Genomic DNA, 15,010 nt, shown 5'->3' with positions numbered 1-15,010 from the left:
TTGAGTCTGCAACTTTGTTGTGATAAGACACTCAATCCTAGTGATTGTACTTACTCAACATAGTGACGGTGTAATTACCATCACAGATTGTACGGGAAATTCCAACTTTGGAAAAAATATTTGGCCTACCCAAATTTTGACTACTACCGTGCGTCTACGTCCTGGATTGGCCAATCAGTGGTGCCCCACGGTGGCGTGATACATGCACGTTTACTGGTGCTCTGATTGGCTGACCGAACGTGGCGTGGTAGGTAGGCTGTTTCTACTCTCTAAGTCCTCTTCTTTCCTTTTTCATCCCCTCATGCACCGTTCTTTGGCGGAGATGTCGATCCGGCAAGGGAACCTGTGATAGTGCAGGGCACCCCTTGTCCGGGGGTCACCGGTAGGTGGCAACTTTTTAGATATTACTATAGTCACAGGTAACCTGGGTGCAGAGCCCGACGCCCGTCCAAGAGGGCGGGGTCACTGCTCCCAGGCAGGAGCCCTGTGTTATAGGTAGGATTAGATGTAATCAAGAAGATGACAACTAGCATTAGAATAAAACATAGAGATAAAGGACACTCTATTGGAAGGGGAAAAGTGGCAGAAATCACTTACAACAAACTGCAAGTCCCACTAACTAGAATATTCAGCACCAATGAAGGTTTTAAAGTAATCTGTAAAGATGACTTTGATTCAGATAAAATCCTTTCAAAAGAAGCAAGAGATATATTTTACAATGAAGGCCTTATTGTTGTCATGCCACCAGAACAAAAAGCAAAAAGATCAGTTTTTGTTCGTCAAGTCGATCAAGAGATCGGGAGGAAGACCTGAAAGAAGAACTGGAACGCCAAAACAGGTGGATGAAGATTGAAGAAGTCATTAAGATAAAGGACTATACTCATGTTTGAAGAAGTGTCAATGGCTGAGAAAGTTTTACAACAGGGCTTTCTAATATTCAACATGTCAGTCACACCACATCAAATAAAGAAGGAGACATTCATCAGTCTGCAAACTTGCTTCTCCTGCTACAAATATGAAGAACACACAACGAGAGACTGTCTGGAAAAGAAAAGTACTGCTCAGATTGTGCAGGCGACGACCATACCTACACTGAATGTAAGAATAATATGTTGGCTGTCTCAACTGTAAGAGAAACGGGAATGTATACATAGGACATAGGACGTTAGCATGGCAGCCCAATAAAAACACATGATAAAGTACAAAGAACAAGGAAAAAGGAACAAGACAGAAGGATACGACATACGTCGAAATAGCAAAGAGAAAGGGTCCAAGAGGCTCATAGACCAGAATCCACAGTATTAAAACCTAAGTGAGCCAATAATACATGATAAGGTAATGATATGATCCGAAATATTTGCACAATATCATTGCACCCGGATCATACAATGAGGAATTAAGGAAAATGTTAAAATTGAATAACCTACCAGAGATGATATTTCCAGAGAATCCACAATCCGAAAAACTATTTCAGACAACATATGCAAGCGAACTGAGAGAAAGACTACATCAAGACGAACAAAGGTTTGAGCAAGGAGCAACAGCTGATACACAAGGAACACAAGCGACTGATAGAGATCCCAGACAAATGACTAGAAGTGACAAAGAGAAGATAGAAATAACAAAAGGACAGACAAAGGAGTAGGAGGAGAGAAGATAAGATGGAAACTGATCACAATATACAACCTGAATCTGCTGAAGAAATTGGATTAAAAGTTATCACTACAACAAAACATGGAATCCCAACATCGAGACCAACAGGAGGGACAATAGTAAAAAACTGTGAAGGAGGGATATACAAGTGGACATATCAAGAAAACTCCCTAAGTGAAGATTATGTCTGGTCACTAATTACTACGGACAAACTAAAGATTACGGCCAAAGACTTTAAAATAGTAGACCCGTCAGAGTATAGAAGAGTCAGAAGCGGGAAACAGGATGATAGGTCTCCACTCCAACTGCCACAATCCAAGTATAAGAAATAATGGACAATAGACAAACAGTAAGAACTTTAAGAATAATACAACACAACGTAAGAAACTGGAAGACCGAGAGAATTAACCTAAGTAATATATATCAAGAAATTGACCCTGACATTATACTAATAAACAGTCACGGTGAGACAGAAAACAACAACATAAAACTCTTTAACTATTATGTAAACCAAAGAAATAAATCGGGCGAGAAAAATGACGGAGTAGCGATAGCGGTTAAAAGAAACTTAAAAATTAAACTAATTGATGACTTCCAGGATGAATTTCTAGCAATAAAAATAAATACAACTCAAGGAGACGTAATTATTGCTACTACTTACCTATAGAAGACCTATTAAAATTGGCTAACAATAGTCATCCGATGTACATCTTAGGAGACTTTAACGCCAGACATAGGATTTTTGACAATACAAATAATAACGTCGTGGGAAACGCCCTTAATCAATTAATAAATTTAGGGAAAATCAATCATCTGGGTCCTAACTTTCCAACCTGGAGAAATCACAATACACAATCGACACCAGACAAAATTTTTACCAACAACAAAGCCTTTTTCAATTACCATATAATACAGGCAGTGACCATCTGCCAATTATACTAACACTGTCAACAAGCCCCATACAGATACCAATAAAAAAGAGACTGAAAATGAGTAAAACAGACTGGGACAGCTTCAAAGACGACTTAAGTAATCACCACTCGATTAACCTACAAGGGAAAACAACAGAAGATATAGACTCAGAAATGGACAGACTGCACTCAGCAATAAAAACATCTATAACAAAACACACTCCTACTTCACACTTTAGAACATTACCCAAACAACAGACTACCAGAAGAAGTTGGGCCATCCCAGACCTATTACACGAAATAAACAGGGTTATGGAAAGACACGGCAGTAACAGATGGCTATTGTTACGAGTTGGGATTTAGAATATAGTTATACGTCTGTGCCCAGATCCCAACAGGTAACAAACAATAAAAAACAAAGACAATCGGACTCAAAAGGGTAGACAAGGATGCGAGTTTTCGTTGTATATAATAGAGTTCATAAATCCTAACAAAATATTCAGCTTATAAATTACCCTAACCAAACTTAACCTAAACATTAACAGTATATACATATTATCAAACATAAACAATCTCGAAGCAAGTGGACGTGGGAAATTACCAAGAGATACTAGGTACTTTAAGAGGAGCTGAGATGGCTGACGAGGCAAGGCTGAGCCAGGAGAAGACGGTAGGTATCACTGCACGCACGAGGTTTAGAGGATAGATGATCCTGTATCACTTCCCAGAGCCAAGTCCTCTCTCCTCGAATTGGAGCTGACAAAGAAGACTGAGGAGGTGACGCAACCCAGGATATGGAGAAGGGAAACCTCGGAGTGGTAACTAAGACGAGTCATACTCGTGTCTCGTCCCTAGATGGCGTTGCTCGTGGTGCTGGGTAGGTAGATCAGGACAATAGATGGCGTGGTTCGTAGTGCTGGGTGGAGGGGTTCGTAACACACCCCCCCTCCAAAGACTTCCGTAGCGCTGCGCGAAGGAGGCAGAGTCTGGTGCGCTCTGGAGAGTAGTTGCCAGATTTCCACTGAGCTCGGATATGAGTCTAAATCAGGTTATAGGGCTGGGTGGAGGAGAGCCCAAAGGAGGATTCGCTGGCTGGAGGTCTTGTTGGTTTGGATGAACGGAAAGTGGGTTGTGGTTTGCGAAGACTAGGTTGCTTGTAAGCAAGACTGGAGGCGTAACATTCAAAACTTTATGCCAACACCATAGCCAAGGCCTCCTTCTCTATGGTCGGGTAGTTGGTCTGATGTTTTTTCAACTTGGCGGAGTAATATGCCACAGGGTGAAGAACATCAGTGGTTGGGTCGGGTTGTAGGAGCACAGCCCCCACTCCGACACCACTAGCGTCGATTTGCAGATGGAAGGGCGAGGTGTAGTCAGGCTTGGAGGCAAGGAAGGCTTTGAGGCGGTGGAAAGACTGGTCGCACCTCTGGTTCCAGATGTAAGGGACCGCAGAACTGGTAAGGTCTGTGAGGGGTCCGGCCACGCGGGAGAAGTTACTGCAGAACCGACGGTAGTAGCCACGCACATCCCAGGAAGCATGGGACCCTTCCTCGTCGCCCAGGTAGAGGGAAGGACAAAGATAGCTTTCCTAACGTTTTGCCTCCTTGGGTCTCCACCATACCATGCCCAACATTATATGTCCCAGGTAAGTCACTGGGGGCCCGGCCAAAAGCAGATTTAGCCAGGTTTATGGCCAGATCAGTCTCTTGCAGTCGTGCAAACAGTATCTCCAAACGCACCAGATGTTTACGTCCCAGCTGTGCGACACCACCACCAGGTCATCAGGTAGGCGAACGCGTCCCACCTAGGTCCTGGATTAGGAAGTTGTTGGCCCTCTGGAATGTGGCGGAGCATTAGAAAAACCAAACGCCATAACCAAATATTGAAAAAAGACCAAATGGAGTTATAAATGCAGAGATTATTTTTTGGCCCTATCAAAGTAGATCCCGCACTTGATAATATCCTTTCAATAAGTCCACATTACGGTCATTTTGCACAGCCTATGCTGTCTATTATATCTTCAATCAAAGGTAAAGGGTAGGAGTCTGAGACAGTGACCTGGTTCACTTTACGATAATCGGTACAGAAACGAAAGGTGCCATCGGGTTTTGGAATGAGAAGGCAAGGTGAAGCCCAGGGGGAGGTACTAGGCTCAGCTAAGTTATGTTTTAACAAAAAATCTACCTCCTTTTTCATAATCTCTTTTTTTTGTGGATTTAGTCGATAGGCTGATTACCTAATGGGTTGTACATCATCTGAGATTAGCTTAATATCATGTTTAAGTATATTGCAAAACCCTGGGAGGTCTGACGTGACTTTAGGAAATGTTGATAATAACTTAGTGAGATCTTTTGCTCGAGATGGATTCAGAACAGAAAAATACTCATCCAAGTTGTTGAGTATGTGACTGTTAGCAGGGTTTTCTTTAGGTAGAGGGAAGTCTAAATTCTCCAATAAGTCCATGTCATCTGTCTCCGGCTCCGGCCCTGACAAAACCGTATGCAATACAGGTAGGCTTATAGCCTCTGGGATGTCTTCCTCTGACTGCCTGGAATGGTAAAGTTTCATGAGATTAATGTGAACAAGTTGTGAATCTTTTCTGCGATCAGGAGTATGGACTATATAGTTGAGGGGAGATAGTTTATTAGCATCGACTTGAAAGTTTTGATGGAACCGTTCCAAGCAACCTTGGGACGGTGGGTGGTAAGCCGAAGATGTACAATGGTCCACACTGGGGTCTTTCATCACCTGTTTGAACAAAGATGGATCAGATTGTTGGGCTGTAATGAGCTCATCCTTACTAATGGTCTTATTGTACAGATCTTCTGTGGGTAGTAAGATATTGGAAGTGGTTTCAGATGAAGAGGGCCCATTTCGCACACTCTGTGACCGGGTGACAGCACAAGATGGGAAAAGATGAGGAATAGTTTCTTTAAGGTCAGTGGTGGAGTTGACAGGTAAGGGAGAGTCGACTGTCTTTATGTTAGGAACCACTAGATCTACCAAGTCATTACCCAATAATAAATGAATGCCGCACACAGGCATTGGGTCTTTCCTAATGGCTATTTGCACTTCCCCAGTAATCAAGGGACATTGGAGGTGCACTTTAGCTAAAGGATAGGAAGAATGGGATGAGAGATCCGAAATTAGAACACTCTCTTAGTAAATGCGGTAGATATATCAGGAATGACGTTAAACAGGAGGATAGATTGTGCTGCGCCCGTATCACGTAGTATACGAATAGGGAAAGAACGAGACCCCTCCATGATTGAAATTTTTCCCTCATAGGTGAATGAAGAGAAGAGATCCTGATGGGGCCTTTCCACATTGGTGTTTGCTATTGGTTTGGATTTAGGATCCAGGTAACTACTTTTAGCAATTCGACACTTTGGGTGTTTACAAGTCTGGATTGTATGGCCTGGGTTTTTACAGTAAGAACAAGTAAGCTTGGTTGCATCGGGAGGAGTAGGTGTGGGACCTTTCGACCTACCACTCACGTCCCCAAGGTTATCATCAGAGGGGGACCTAACATGTCGGAAAGTACCACGTTCCCTACGGCACAGTGACTCCACCAGCAAGGCGTACTCATCAGCCAGCTCAGCCGCACGTCCTGAATTAACCTCTCCACGCTCCTCCACATGCTTCAAGATGTGAAATGGTATCTTGTTCTTCCACTCCTCCAGGACTACCAAGTTTAACAAATCCTGAGGTGGCCATTAAGAAAACCTAGATAAATTAATTAATGGTCAAAAGATAAGATAAGTGGATTACCCTAGAAAATATCACGGCAGTGGATAACCAGAAAGTCCCGGAAACTAACCAAGTTATACCTAGGGAAATTACACTTATGATTAATGTTCTTCTGAGAAGATCCTTAGATAAGGATAAGAGACTTGAAAGAGGAAGGCGTATTACGGCATTAATATAAAGAACCGGATTAACAACCCCGAGATACTTTAAAGAGGAAGGGTGTATTACGGCGTTTTATATAAAGATCCGGATTAACAACCCCGAGATACTTTAAAGAGGAAGGGCGTATTACGGCGTTTTATATAAAGATCCGGATTAACAACCCCGAGATACTTTAAAGAGGAAGGGCGTATTACGGCGTTAATATAAAGATCCGGATTAACAACCCCGAGATACTTTAAAGAGGAAGGGCGTATTACGGCGTTTTATATAAAGATCCGGATTAGCAACCCTGATAAGTGATATGATTGACCCTGAATGAGATAATGAGAAGAACAATAATTGAGGCTTTATAATATTGGGGTCCTGGTAGAGCGGGGCGTCCCAAGATATCACTTCACCGTAAACTAGTGACTATGGAACAGCCTACTCTGGAGTGAGGGTACGGCATTAAACAGATCCGGATTCTTCCCTACACTCGATAAGACTTACTACACAACTGCCACGTATAATAACAGGTAAGCCTTATGACACTTGGAACCTAATATCCTACGTCTGTCACTCTTACTGTACGATAATACCAATATATGCAAACACATATGAAGGAAACTTTAAACCACCGTAAAGCAATTGTGAACAGAAGTGACTGGGAGGAATAATTAACACTGAGTAACAAGGGGGGAAGGAATATGGTACTTAAGGTCGTATCCTGTCACGGTCGCCATTTGTTACGAGTTGGGGATTTAGAATATAGTTATACGTCTACCCAGATCCCAACAGGTAACAACAATAAAAAAAACAAAGACAATCGGACTATAAAAGGGTAGACAAAGGATGCGAGTTTTCGTTGTATATAATAGAGTACCATAAATCCCTTAACAAAATATTCAGCTTATAAATTACCCTTAACCAAACTTAACCTAAACATTAACAGTATATACATATTAATACAACATAAACAATTTTGAAGCAAGTGGACGTGGGGGAGTTAATACAAAATACTAGTACTTAAGTGAGGAGCTGAGATGGCTGACGAGTAAGGCTGAGTATTGTAGAAGACGGTAGGTAGTCACTGCACGTAGGTTTAGAGGACAGATGATCCTGTGGTCACTTCCCAGAGCCAAGTGCTCTCTCCTCGAATTGGAGCTCACAAAGAAGACTTTGAGGAGGTGACGCAACAACCAGGATATGGAGAAGAGAAACCCCGGAGTGGTAACTAAGACGAGTCATACTCGTGTCTCGTCCCTAGATGGCGTTGCTCGTGGTGCTGGGTAGGTAGATCAGGACAATAGATGGCGTGGTTCGTAGTGCTGGGTGGAGGGGTTCGTAACAAGTATAAGAAAGTCCCCTGGTCAAGTATAACAAAGTCCCCTGTTCGAGTCTAACAAAGTCCCCTTATCGAGTAAAAGAAATTCCCCTTATCGAGTATAACAAAGTCTCGTTATCGAGTATAACAAAGTCCCTGATCGAGTATAACAAAGTCCCTAGATCGAGCATACCAAAGTCCCCTAAACGATTATAACAAAGTCCCCCGGTCGAGCATACCAAAGTCCCCTGATCGAGTATAACAAAGTCCCCTGATGGAAAATAACAAAGCCCCTGGATGAGTATAACAAAGTTCCCTCATTGAGTATAACAACGTTCCCTCATCGAGTATAACAAAGTCTCCTGGTCCAGTATAAAAAAGTCCCCTGATCGAGGAAAACAAAGTCCCCTAATCGAGAATAAAAATGTCCCCTGGTGCAGTGTAACAAAGTCCCTTCATCGAGTATAAAGAAGTCCCCTGGCCCAGTATAACAAAGTCCCTAGATCGAGCATACCAAAGTCCCCTGATCGATTATAACAAAGTCCCCAGGTCGAGTATAGCAAAGGGCCCTGATCGTGTAAGACAAAATCCCCTGATTGAGTATAAGAAAGTCCGCTGATCGAGTATGACAAAGCCCCCTGGATGAGTATAACAAAGTTCCCTGATCGAGTATAACAAAGACCTCTGGTCGAGTATGACAAAGTCCCCTGGTCGAGTATAACAAAGTTTTCTTATCTAGTATAACAAAGGCCCCTGGTCGAGTATAACAAAGTCCTCTGACCAAGTATAACAAAGTTCCCTAATCGATTATAACAAAGTCCCCTGGTCGAGTATAACAAAGGGCGCTGATCGAGTAAGACTAAGTCCCCTCATCGAGTATAACAAAGTCCCCTGATCCTAGTATAACAAAGCCCCCGTGGAGGAGTATAACAAACGTTCCTAATCGAGTATAACAAAGTCTCCTGATCACGTATAACAAAGTCCCCTGATCGAGTATAACAAAGTCCCCTGGATGAGTATAACAAAGTCCCCTGATCGAGTATAACATATCCCCTGATTGAGTATAACAAAGTCCCCTGGTCGAGTATAGCAAAGTCCCTGATCGAGTATAAGAAAGCCTCCTGATCGAGTATAACAAAGTCCCCTGATCGAGTATAACAAAGCCCCCTGCTCGAGTATAACAAAGTCCCCTGATCGAGTCCAAAAAAGGCCTCTAATCGAGTATAAGAAAGTCCCCTGATCGAGTATAACAAAGTCCCTTATCGAGTATAACAAATTACCCTTATCGAGTATAACAAAGTCCCGTTATCGAGTATAACAAAGTCCCCTAATCGAGTATAACAAAGGCCCCTGGTCGAGTATAACAAAGTCCCTGATCGAGTATAACAAAGTCCCTAGGTCGAGCATACCAAAGCTCCCGAATCGATTATAACAAAGTCCCCCGGTCGAGTATAGCAAAGAGCCCTGTTCGAGTATAACAAAGTCCCCTAATCGTGTATAAAAATGTCCCCTGGTCCAGTGAAACAAAGTCCCCTCATCGAGTATAAAAAAGTCCCCTGGCCCGGTATAACAAAGTCCCTAGATCGAGCATACCAAAGTCCCCTGATCGATTATAACAAAATCCCCCGGTCGAGTATAGCAAAGGGCCCTGATCGTGTAAGACAAAATCACCCTGATCGAGTATAAGAAAGTCACCTGATCGAGTATGACAAAGCCCCCTGGATGAGTATAACAAAGTTCCCTGATCGAGTATAACAAAGTCCCCTGATCGAGTATAACAAATTCCCCTGGTCGAGTATGACAAAGCCCCCTGGATGAGTATAACAGTTCCCTGATCGAGTATAACAAAGTCTCCTGATCGAGTATAACAAAGTCCCCTGGTTCAGTATAACAAAGTCCCCTGATCGAGTATAACATATCCACTGATCGAGTATAACAACGTCTCCTGGCCTAGTTTAACAAAGTCCCCAGATCGAGGATAACAAAGTCCCCTAATCGATTATAACAAAGTCCCCTGGTCGAGTATGACAAAGGGCCCTGATCGAGTAAGACTAAGTCCCCTCATCGAGTATAACAAAATCCCCTGATCCTAGTATAAAAAAGCCCCTTGGACGAGTATAACAAAGTCCCCTGAACCGAGTATAACAAAGTCCCCTGATCGAGTATAACATATCCACTGATCGAGTATCACAAAGTCCCTGGTGGAGTATAACAAAGTTCCCTGGTCGAGTATAACAAAGTTTTCTAATCGAGCATAACAAAGGCCCTTGGTCGAGTAAAACAAAGTCCTCTGATCAAGTATAACAAAGTACCCTGATCTAGTATAAAAAGTCCCCTAATCAAGTATAACAAAGTCCCCTGATCAAGTATAACAAAGACCCCTGATCGAGTATAACATATCCCCTGATCGAGTATAACAAAGTCCTCTGGTCGAGTATGACAAAGTCCCCTGATCGAGTATAACAAAGTCCCCTGATCGAGTATTACATATCCCCTGATCGAATATAATAAAGTCCCTGGTGGAGTATAACAAAGTCCCCTGATCGAGTATCACAAAGTCTCCTGGTCGAGTATAACAAAGTTTTCTAATCGAGTATAAAAAAGCCCATCGTTGAGTATAACAAAGTCCTCTGATCGAGTATAACAAATTCCCCTGATCGAGTATATCATATCACCTGATCGAGTATAACAAAGTCCTCTGGTCGAGTATAACTAAGTCCCCTGATCGAGTATAACAATGTCACCTGGTCGAGTATAACAATGTCCCCTGATCGAGTATAACAAAGGCCCCACATCGAGTATAGCAAAGTCCATTGGTCAAATATAGTAAAGTCCACTCATCGAGTATAACAAAGTTCCCCGATCGAGTATAACAAAGGCCTCTGGTCGAGTAAGACAAAGTCCCCTGATCAAGTATAGAAAAAGTCCCCTGGTCGAATATTTCAAAGTCCCCTAATCGAGTATAACAAAGTCCCCTGGTCGAGCATAATAAAGCACCCTCATCGAGTATAACAAAGGCCCCTAATCGAGTATAACAAAGTCTCCTGATCGCGTATAACAAAGTCCCCTGATCGAGTATAACAAAGGCCCCTGGTCGAGTATAACAAAGTCCCCTGTTCGAGTCTAACAAAAACCCTTATCGAATATAACAAATTCCCCTTTTCGAGTATAACAAAGTCCCCAGATCGAGTATAACAAAGTCTCCTAATCGAGTATAACAAAGGTCCCTGGTCGAGTATAACAAAGTTCCCTGATCGAGTGTAACAAAAGTCCCCTGATCGAGAATAACAAAGTCCCCTAATCGAGTATAATAATGTCCCCTGGTCCATTGTAACAAAGTCCCCTGATCGAGTATAACAAAGTCCCCTAATCAAGTATAACAAAGTCCCCTGATCGAGTATAACAAAGGCCGCTCATCGAGTATAGCAAAGTCCATTGATCAAATATAGGAAAGTCCACAGATCTAGTATGACAAAGTCCCCTGAATCAAGTATAAAAAAGTCCACTGGTCGAGTATAACAAAGTCCCCTGATCGAGTATAACAAAGTCACCTGGTCGAGTATAGCAAAGTCCCCTGATCGAGTATAACAAAGCCCCCTGATCGAGTATAACATATCCTCTGATCGAGTATAACAAAGTCCTCTGGTCGAGTATGACAAAGTCCCCTGATCAAGGATAAAAAAGTCCCCTGGTCGAGTATAACAAAGTCCCCTGATCGAGTATAACAAAGTCCCCTGATCGAGTATAACAAAGTCCCTAGATCAAGCATACCAAAGTCCCCTGATCGATTATAACAAAGTCCCCGGTCCAGTATAGCAAAGGGCCCTGAGCGAGTAAGACAAAGTCCCCTAATCGAGTATAACAGAGCCCCCTGCTCGAGTATAACAAAGTCCCCTGGTCGAGTATAGCAAAGTCCCCTAATCGAGTATAACAAAGCCTCCTGATCGAGTATAACAAAGTCCCCTGATCGAGTATAACAAAGATCCCTGCACGAGTATAGCAAAGTCCCCTGATCGAGTCTAAAAAAAGGCCTCTAATCGAGTATAAGAAAGTCCCCTGATCGAGTATAACAAAGCCGCCTAATCGAGTATAACAAAGTCCCCTGGTCACGTATAACAAAGTCCCCTGTTCGAGTCTAACAAAGTCCCCTTATCGAGTCTAACACAGTCCCCTTATCGAGTATAACAAAGTCCCTGATCGATTATAACAAAGTCCCTAGATGGAGCATACCAAAGTCCCCTGATCGAGTATAACAAAGTCCCCTGATGGAAAATAACAAAGCCCCTTGGATGAGTATAACAAAGTTCCCTCATCGAGTATAGCAACGTTCCCTGATCGAGTATAACAAAGTCTCCTGGTCCAGTATAACAAAGTCCCCTGATCGATGATAACAAAGTCCCCTAATCGAGAATAGAAATGTCCCCTGGTCCAGTGTAACAAAGTCCCTTCATCGAGTATAAAAAAGTCCCCTGGCCCAGTATAACAAAGTCCCTAGATCGAGCATACCAAAGTCCCCTAATCGATTATAACAAAGTCCCCAGGTCGAGTATAGCAAAGGGCCTGATCGTGTAAGACAAAATCCCCTGATTGAGTATAAGAAAGTCCGCTAATCGAGTATGACAAAGCCCCCTGGATGAGTATAACAAAGTTCCCTGATCGAGTATAACAAAATCCTCTGGTCGAGTATGACAAAGTCCCCTGGTCGAGTATAACAAAGTTTTCTTATCTAGTATAACAAAGGCCCCTGGTCGAGTATAACAAAGTCCTCTGACCAAGTATAACAAAGTTCCCTAATCGATTATAACAAAGTCCCCTGGTCGAGTATAACAAAGGGCGCTGATCGAGTAAGACTAAGTCCCCTCATCGAGTATAACAAAGTCCCCTGATCCTAGTATAACCAAGCCCCCGTGGACGAGTATAACAAACTTCCTAATCGAGGATAACAAAGTCTCCTGATCGCGTATAACAAAGTCCCCTGATCGAGTATAACAAAGTCCCCTGGATGAGTATAACAAAGTCCCCTGATCGAGTATAACATATCCCCTGATTGAGTATAACAAAGTCCCCTGGTCGAGTATAGCAAAGTCCATGATCGAGTATAAGAAAGCCTCCTGATCGAGTATAACAAAGTCCCCTGATCGAGTATAACAAAGCCCCCTGCTCGAGTATAACAAAGTCCCCTGATCGAGTCCAAAAAAGGCCTCTAATCGTGTATAAGAAAGTCCCCTGATCGAGTATAACAAAGTCCCCTTATCGAGTATAACAAATTCCCCTTATCGAGTATAACAAAGTCCCGTTATCGAGTATAACAAAGTCCCCAAATCGAGTATAAGAAAGGCCCCTGGTCGAGTATAACAAAGTCCCTGATCGAGTATAACAAAGTCCCTAGGTCGAGCATACCAAAGCTCCCTAATCGATTACAACAAAGTACCCCGGTCTAGTATAGCAAAGGGCCCTGATCGAGTAAGACAAAGTCCCCTGATCGAGTATAACAAAGTCCCCTAATCGTGTATAAAAATGTCCCCTGGTCCAGTGAAACAAAGTCCCCTCATCGAGTATAAAGAAGTCCCCTGGCCCGGTATAACAAAGTCCCTAGATCGAGCATACCAAAGTCCCCTGATCGATTATAACAAAATCCCCCGGCCGAGTATAGCAAAGGGCCCTGATCGTGTAAGACAAAATCACCCTGATCGAGTATAAGAAAGTCAACTGATCGAGTATGACAAAGCCCCCTGGATGAGTATAACAAAGTTCCCTGATCGAGTATAACAAAGTCCCCTGATCGAGTATAACAAATTCCCCTGGTCGAGTATGACAAAGCCCCCTGGATGAGTATAACAGTTCCCTGATCGAGTATAACAAAGTCTCCTGATCGAGTATAACAAAGTCCCCTGGTCCAGTATAACAAAGTCCCCTGATCGAGTATAACATATCCACTGATCGAGTATAACAACGTCTCCTGGCCTAGTTTAACAAAGTCCCCAGATCGAGGATAACAAAGTCCCCTAATCGATTATAACAAAATCCCCTAGTCGAGTATGACAAAGGGCCCTGATCGAGTAAGACTAAGTCCCCTCATCGAGTATAACAAAGTCCCCTGATTCTAGTATAAAAAAGCTACTTGGACGAGTATAACAAATTCCCCTGAACCGAGTGTAACAAAGTCCCCTGATCGAGTATAACATATCCACTGATCGAGTATCACAAAGTCCCGAGTGGAGTATAACAAAGTTCCCTGGTCGAGTATAACAAAGTTTTCTAATCGAGCATAACAAAAGCCCTTGGTCGAGTAAAACAAAGTCCTCTGATCAAGTATAACAAAGTACCCTGATCTAGTATAACAAAGTCCCCTAATCAAGTATAACAAAGTCCCCTGATCAAGTATAACAAAGACCCCTGATCGAGTATAACATATCCCCTGATCGAGTATAACAAATTCCTCTGGTCGAGTATGACAAAGTCCCCTGATCGAGTATAACAAAGTCCCCTAATCGAGTATTACATATCCCTGATCGAATATAACAAAGTCCCTGGTGGAGTATAACAAAGTCCCCTGATCGAGTATCACAAAGTCTCCTGGTCGAGTATAACAAAGTTTTCTAATCGAGTATAAAAAAGCCCCTCGTCGAGTATAACAAAGTCCTCTGATCGAGTATAACAAAGTCCCCTGATCGAGTATAACATATCACCTGATCGAGTATAACAAAGTCCTCTGGTCGAGTATAACAAAGTCCCCTGATCGAGTATAACAATGTCACCTGGTCAAGGTATAATAGTAATGTCCCTGATCGAGTATAACAAAGGCCCCGCCGAAGTATATAAAGCCCATTGGTCAAATATAGTAAAGTCCACTCATCGAGTATAACAAAGTTCCCCGATCGAGTATAACAAAGGCCTCTTGTCGAGTAAGACAAAGTCCCCTGATCAAGTATAAAAAAGTGCCCTGGTCGAATATTTCAAAGTCCCCTAATCGAGTATAACAAAGTCCCCTGGTCGAGCATAATAAAGCACCCTCATCGAGTATAACAAAGGCCCCTAATCGAGTATAACAAAGACTCCTGATCGCGTATAACAAAGTCCCCTGATCGAGTATAACAAACTCCCCTGGTTGAGTATAACAAAGTCCCCTGATCGAGTATAACATATCACCTGATCGAGTATAACAAAGTCCTCTGGTCGAGTATAACAAAGTCCCCTGATCGAGTATAACAATGTCACCTGGTCGAGTATA

Source organism: Homarus americanus, unplaced genomic scaffold (genome assembly GCF_018991925.1).
Source record: "Homarus americanus isolate GMGI-L3 unplaced genomic scaffold, GMGI_Hamer_2.0 scaffold28944, whole genome shotgun sequence".
Lineage (NCBI taxonomy): Eukaryota > Metazoa > Arthropoda > Malacostraca > Decapoda > Nephropidae > Homarus > Homarus americanus.
This window is presented reverse-complemented; position numbering follows the sequence as displayed.